At 43.9% G+C, this 7,500-nt stretch overlaps 2 protein-coding genes across 9 annotated transcripts in view; one reads left to right on the top strand and one right to left on the bottom strand.

The window, feature by feature from the left end:
* LOC143294858 (uncharacterized) overlaps positions 1 to 7,500 on the bottom strand; it is a 64,744-nt gene that overhangs the window by 50,428 nt on the left and 6,816 nt on the right. For 4 of the 8 annotated variants that reach the window (XM_076606376.1, XM_076606377.1, XM_076606371.1 and 1 more), the window contains exon 1: positions 1,209 to 1,480. The exons of 1 other annotated variant lie outside the window; for it this stretch is intronic. The gene's annotated coding sequence lies outside the window, so the exon portion shown is untranslated. Of the gene's footprint in view, positions 1 to 1,202; positions 1,482 to 4,246; positions 4,269 to 7,500 lie in introns of those variants that run through there. 3 more of the 8 variants (XM_076606374.1, XM_076606375.1, XM_076606373.1) reach the window with 3 other exon arrangements.
* Positions 2,135 to 7,500, top strand: part of LOC143294860 (NADH dehydrogenase [ubiquinone] 1 alpha subcomplex subunit 7-like) — a 30,927-nt gene continuing 25,561 nt past the window's right edge. The window contains exon 1 of the mRNA XM_076606379.1: positions 2,135 to 3,279. The gene's annotated coding sequence lies outside the window, so the exon portion shown is untranslated. The remainder of the gene's footprint in view (positions 3,280 to 7,500) is intronic.

The raw sequence follows: 7,500 nt of genomic DNA, 5'->3' as shown, positions 1-7,500 counted from the left end.
AGAAGGAGTGCAGAAACAAGGAAAGAAAGGAAGGAAAGGAGTGCTGAAACAAAGAAAGAAAGGAAGAAGAAGGGAGTGCTGAAACAAGGAAAGAAAGGAAGGAAAGAAGGAGTGCAGAAACAAGGAAAGAAAGGAAGAAGAAGGAGTGCAGAAACAAGGAAAGAAAGGAAGGAAAGAAGGAGTGCAGAAACAAGGAAAGAAAGGAAGAAGGAGTGCAGAAACAAGGAAAGAAAGGAAGAAGGAGTGCAGAAACAAGGAAAGAAAGGAAGAAGGAGTGCAGAAACAAGGAAAGAAAGGAAGGAAACAAGGAGTGCAGAAACAAGGAAAGAAAGGAAGAAGGAGTGCAGAAACAAGGAAAGAAAGGAAGAAGGAGTGCAGAAACAAGGAAAGAAAGGAAGAAGAAGGAGTGCAGAAACAAGGAAAAAAAGGAAGCAAAGAAGGAGTGCAGAAACAAGGAGAGAAAGGAAGAAGAAGGAGTGCAGAAACAAGGAAAGAAAGGAAGGAAAGGAGTGCAGAAACAAGGAAAGAAAAGAAGAAGAAGGAGTGCAGAAACAAGGAAAGAAAGGAAGCAAAGAAGGAGTGCAGAAACAAGGAAAGAAAAGAAGAAGAAGGAGTGCAGAAACAAGGAAAGAAAGGAAGCAAAGAAGGAAGCACAGAAAAAGAACAAGCAGAGAAAGAAAGAAATACAGACACAAAGAAATGAAACGAAATTGAGGCAGAAGTAGGAAGGAAGAAGCAAAGAAAGAAAGAAAGAAAGAGAAGAAGGGAGCAAAGAAAAAAGAATAAACACAGGAAGAAAGAAAGAAATGCAGACACAAAGAAATGAAATGAAATTGAGGCAGAAGTAGGAAGGAAGAAGCAAAGAAAGAAAGAAAGAAAGGGAAGAAGAGAGCAAAGAAAAAAGAATAAACACAGGAAGAAAGAAAGAAATGCAGACACGAAGAAATGAAATGAAACTGAGGCAGAAGTAGGAAGGAAGAAGCAAAGAAAGAAAGAAAGAAAGAAAGGGAAGAAGGGAGCAAAGAAAAAAGAATAAACACAGGAAGAAAGAAAGAAATGCAGACACAAAGAAAAGAAACTGAGACAGACAGACAGACAGACAGGACAATTCCATTCAGTCGTCACCAACAAAGCTCGCACTGTCTGATGTCGCCCTATACAAATCACACATAAGACAAGTCTTCCAGTTCACACATGTGTACCTGTACCTGCCTGTCGGTGGTCTGTGGTGGAATCAGCCAGATAATACCAGTGTGGTACGCACAGTCGGCTCCCACCATTTATCTCTCTCTCTGTGGTATCAAGGAAAAGCGAAGGACCCCACGATCGTTCAGTTCGCCCAGCCTTTACTGCACAAAAGGAGGAATTGTGTCCTCCTTGCCCTCCCCTCTCTCCTCCACTTTGACTCGATTTCCGCCACTACACCCCACGGGGGATTTTATGTCTGAGACCCTGAGCTGATAGCCAAGGAGGGACTGTCGTCGGCGGGTGTCTCTGGACTGACACGGTGGGGAGGGACGTGGGGGGAGGGGCTGGGGAAGGGGAGGGGGGACGGGGAGGGGGAGGGAACTCTTGAAACTGCGTATTGTTGTATTACATCTAGGCTATGCCAAAATAAATAAATAAATAAATACATAAATGAATGGATGAATGAATGAATAAATAAAGATATGAATAAATAGGCTATGCCAGAATAGATAAAGAAAGAAATGAATAAATAGATAAAGAAATAAAATGAGAATCGAATAATATATAGAAAGAACTCCAACTCGTAGGCCCTTCTGCCCGTGTCAAGGGATATAGGGGAGGGGGGTGGGGGGTATAAAAAAACAACATGGTAATGATTGGCAAACACGGATATCAAGTGTGGAGATAGAATGGGGAGGGGGAAACGGGTACACACACACACACACACACACACACACACACACACACAGATCGAGAGAGAGAGAAAGAGAGAGAGAGCGAGAGCTGTAGGCGTGTGGAAAAAGAAGTAAACTAATGTTGATTGTCATATGAGGTATTCCGAAACGGAATCCGGTGAATATCATTGCCTGAACAAAAAACAACAACAACAAAAACCATCAGCACTGTCACCACCATCAAAATAGCTATCACCACCGCTCCAATTACGTGTGTCTGCGTGGTTCAGCACTCATTGTTTGGCCGTAGAGTGTCGACGGGAGTATCCGTTTGGGTTGTGAGTTCGAATCACGCACAGAGGCCCAAAGCAAAAAACAAACAAAACAAAAAACTGGACCAGTCTCAGACTTCAGTTCTGCTCACATCGGATGCAGGCTGATCAGTTTAATAGGCCCCGTTGTTTTTCTCTTAATTATTTCTAAAGTAATTATAGTCGGAGGTACATTTTCAGTTAACTGAGGTTGAGGACTGTGCCGATCATTGTGGTATATCTTTCGTGTTATCATTTTGTTTAACTCTCTCCATACGAACGGCGAAAGAGACGACGTTAACAGCGTTTCACCCCAATTACCACCATCAAAATATTGCAAGCGGAAGGCTCTTGTACTGAAGAGGTGAATGTTGACAAAGAATACCACAATTCTGACGACGGAAGCTAAAGGTTGGGTCATTGAGACACCCACTGGACATCCGAGGGGTCCGTGTAGAGGAGAAGATAGGACTGGCCGTACTGAGTGAGTTAAAGTGTGAGACTTTCTAAACAAATGAACAATAGCTTCGTTCCAGTGTGTGCTACCTGACTTTATGAAAGCAAAATTCGAAAGTAACAGTTGTTGACTTCCTGCCGACTGATCAGCGTGGGTTCTCCGGTTTCTTCGTGTATCTTTTCCTTTGTGGTGTGTGACTTTCAAAACAAACGAACAACGTTACTGTATGAATACCTACAAACTGAACCAGCGATTACATCCAGTTTTAATGTCTTAATTCAATTAGCCAGGACAGTTGTTAGTGGCTATGTGCTGATCAGTGTGGCATATTCAATTTTTTCGTGTATCCTTTCCGCAAAGGTGTGTATCTTTTCAAAACAAACGAGCAACAGCCTCGTGTACGAACTGAACCAACGATTACTTCGAATGTCTCAACTGATTCAGCAAAGTCAGGACATCGACAGTTGTTGGGGACAACGTGTTGATCAGCATTTTGTGTATCTTTTTTTTTCGTAAAGGTGTGTGTGTGTGTTAAAACAAATGAACTAAAGCTTCGTTTCGATGTGTGCTGAACTGATACATCGATGTCCACTCCACTTGCACAGTCCTGAAGGCAGTACAGACTAACACGCGAGTTTTCGTGCGGCGGGTAAGTACCACAGACTTTTATATATATATATATATATATATATATATATATATATATCCGTCCGTGGTAAGTACACATATTCGTATGTCGATTGCCTCCCTTGGATCAGAAAAGGTTAGGGTTAAAGATCCCACTTCCTTTTTCTGGCCATCAGGGCAGTGACGTCACATCCACTGTGTCTAGGGCTCGGCATAGACAGGCAGTGACTTCACATCCACTGTGTCTAGGGCTCTGCGTAGAAAGGCAGTGACTTCACATGCACTGTTATCTATGGAGGGTCTGCCCGTAGAAAGGGCTCGAGTAGAAAGGGTGACTTCACATCCACTGTGTCTAGGGCTCGGCGTAGAAAGCAGGTGACTTCACATCCACTGTGTCTAGGGCTCGGCACAGAAAGGCAGTGACTTCACATCCACTGTGTCTAGGGCTCGGCGTAGAAAGGCAGTGACTTCACATCCACTGTGTCTAGGGCTCGGCATAGAAAGGCAGTGACTTCACATCCACTGTGTCTAGGGCTCGGCATAGAAAGGCAGTGACTTCACATCCACTGTCTAGGGCTCGGCATAGAAAGGCAGTGACTTCACATCCACTGTCTAGGGCTCGGCATAGAAAGGCAGTGACGTCACATCCACAGAGGCACTGTACCCAAGCACATGTCACACACACACACACACACACACACACACACACACACACGAAACGAAACGAGAGTGACAGACAGACAGAGAGACAGAGAGAGAGACAGACAGAGACAGACAGAGAGAGGACAAATTCTTAATTTCCGGTAATAATAGATAAGCACTGGTAGCCTTTTTTATCTGTCTTCACCTTTAATAGGATCAACACTAAACAATACTAAATGACAAAGGCATAAGAGAGCGAGGAGGGAGGAGAGAAAGGGGGAAGAAAGAGAGAGAGAGAGACCGAGACAGAGAGAATGTACAAAATCAAACTGCAAGACAAAACTCACCCAAAATTCACAGCACGCACACAATTATACACACACCACCACCACCACCACCACCACACAAAATAAATGTATGTACACGCTGGCCTTTTCATCAGTCTTCATAATTATGCGTCTAACATTTGCGAAAGCAAAAAAAAAAAAAAAGAGCAAAGAAACTGTTACGGAACTTATTGGATGTGTCAAAAGTAACTCTGTGTGTGTGTGTGTGTGTGTGTGTGTGTGTGTGTGTGTGTGTGAACCATTCCTGGTGTCACTATCGTCTGTCGACTTGTCTGAGGTCTCTAGTGTTTGCCGCCAGTTCATCTATGGTGTTCCCTATGTAGGATAGACGAGATTTGGAACAAAACGTCCACTCGGCATATTATATAACGATACTACTACTACTACTACTACTACTATCGCGCCCCGACCCTCCTGAGACGGGACCTACCTTCTCACACAGAAGGAATCAGGAACTTGAAAGGGTAAACAAAGTTTTATTACACGACAATCGCAAATACAAACAAATGACAATAAAGAAAACCCCCAAACAAAAAGTATACTGTCACAAACTATGGCATACAGCCCTCATGCAATCAAAGCACACACATGCACGCGCACACACACATACTCATTATCACACACACACACACACACAAACTTGGATCCCGAGTGATGACTAATGATAAAGTCGATGTCCCTTCTGGGAACGTGAGGGAAAGAAGGGGAAGGGACAAACACCAATCTTGACCTCTCCCACCTACCCCTACCGCAAACGGTGAGCGTCACTGTTGAGGGGGCTGGCGGAAAAGCTGGAGTGATGAAGTTCGACACAAGATGATAAACGACGATGCTGCGACGAGGGACGACGAGGGACGACGATGAGAAGATGGACGAACGGGTGATGTTCGGGAAGGGTCAAAGGACGCAACAGGGCTGGGAAAAGGGAAACAAGGGAAAAGGGACGAAAGGGAATAGCTGGGCTGTAACGTCCGCGCTCAACCCAGGACGCTATTGGAGTCTGGCGAAGGGACGCTGCCAGTCTGCCGTCCCAGCGGACTCAGGCGGGAAAGGGAGATACCAAGAACAGGAACAGGAACAGGAACAGGCCTAAAAGGCCAATATTACGATGACAGTAATATCACAAACTAGTATAGACATCAGAATAACGATTTTAAGACTTAATTCAATTATGTAATAAGAAAATCTGCTTTAATCACTGCACTTGGCAAACACGGCTCAGTTCCAATAAGTGGTTTATATAAAACCCAACCAAATGCAAAACAACTACTATCACTTCTACTGGCACTACCATCACCATTACTTGGGAAATGAACTTATCCGAGACCTATAACAATACGGGAAAAATTACAATGAATTTTACTCAAAATCCCCCATAATACTAGGATGAGTAATGATTAAATACAGTGCAGCAAGAAAATCAATTAACCACGTATAACAAACAAGCTAGCCAACCACTTTTACACTTTACAGAATCATTTCGAAAGAGACCCCTTCCTATTTATCCAATGTAGCATTCACACACACACACACACACACACACACACACACACACACACACACACACAAACGAGAACATTTAAACGTTTAACTTAAGATAACTACTGGCTACTTACATGGAACAACTTGTTCCCCTGGTGGACTTGGCTAGTCAGGAAAACCCGACCTCAACACACACAGGTGTTATACACAACTGGGCAAAACATATTGCCACACCCAGAACATCCACATGGATGTTACTCTTGGGAGCTCTACCGCGCGTCTGCCTTCCAAAAACCAGTTTTAAAAATTCAGCTGATGCTGCCCTGAGTACAGCTTAATGGAAAAATAAAAACCCAGCACGTGAAAACCCAAGAAATGACACTATATGAAACTCAAGCACACAAAAACAACAGGCGTTCGAAGTTTATACATTATACAAATCCATCCCAAACAGGCACACGAAATAGGAAAAGGATCAAAAGGTAAAAAATGTAATCCATCTCGCGACAACTACTATAACCACGACTACTGCTACTACTACTAATTCTGCTTTGAAGAAAGAAAGAAAGAAAGAAACATTCAGAACTCTATCTTTAAAATCAACCAGATATGTAACAGAAATACACGTCATGAGCATCAGTTCAAAATTACACACCGCTGGCTCAATTTTGACCCAGGGGCGACTCCTCACGAAAATACTCTATCAGAGCAAGTGGATCAAGACCACACCACTGGAGGGATTTGATCTTGAGGGTGAATACCAAAATGTCGTTAGACTCGACTCTACGCCCTAGAGGGGTGAGAATGACGAACAAATATGAACGGTGGGTTATCCGTATCCATATCAATCAATCAATCCGTGAGTGCACAGAGGGTGATATGATATGATGATAATTATGATATGGGTACTTATATAGCGCCTATCTTCGGTCAGAGACCAAGCTCTAAGCGCTTTGCAAACACAGAGTCATTTGCACAACAGGCTGTCTACCTGGGTAGAGCCGAATGAGAGCTGTATTTGAGCGCTCATCATTCGTTTCCTGCGTCATTAAGTCAGGTTTCAGTCAATCACACATTCACAAAGACATGTAACACTTTACGAGTATGAAAGTTCTGTTTAGTTATCCTGCCATGTAGGCAGCCACACTTCGCTTTCGGGGGGGTGCATTCTGGGTACATTCTTGTTTCCATAACCCACCGAACGTTGACATGGGTCACAGGATCTTAAACGTGCGTACTTGATCTTCTGCTTGCATATACACACGAAGGAGGTACAGGGACTTGCAAGTCTGCACATAATGCTGACCTGGGATATCGGGGTGAAAAAAATCCCCACCCTTAACAAATCCCTCCCCGTCAAGATTTCTTTCGGTAAACCCCTTGACTTGTTTTATCGATTGTTCTTGTTGATCTAAACGGGGTGCCACCCCGATTCGCCTATCACCAAATCAGCGATCCCAACGATTCGCTTATTCCCAGTTCGCCTATGTACTGAGCTGCTGTGTGTGTGTGTGTGTGTGTGTGTGTGTGTGTGTGTGTGTGTGTGTGTGTGTGTGTGTGTGTGTGTGTGTGTGTGTGTTTAAGAGAGAGAGAGAGAGAGAAACAGTTAATCAGACAGACAGAGACAGAGAGACTGAACAGGGCGAAAAGGGAACGGTGAGTGGGTATGGGCGAAAGAGAACAAGTCACAACTCTCGCTGAAGAGGTCAATGAGGATGGCGGCACGAGCAAAAGAGTAGGCGAAATTGGAATGGGTGAATCGGACCCGCTCT

The sequence above is a fragment of the Babylonia areolata genome, chromosome 20, assembly GCF_041734735.1.
Source record: "Babylonia areolata isolate BAREFJ2019XMU chromosome 20, ASM4173473v1, whole genome shotgun sequence".
Lineage (NCBI taxonomy): Eukaryota > Metazoa > Mollusca > Gastropoda > Neogastropoda > Buccinidae > Babylonia > Babylonia areolata.
The sequence above is the reverse complement of the archived record's forward strand: the minus strand, read 5'-3'. Positions and strand labels throughout refer to the sequence as shown.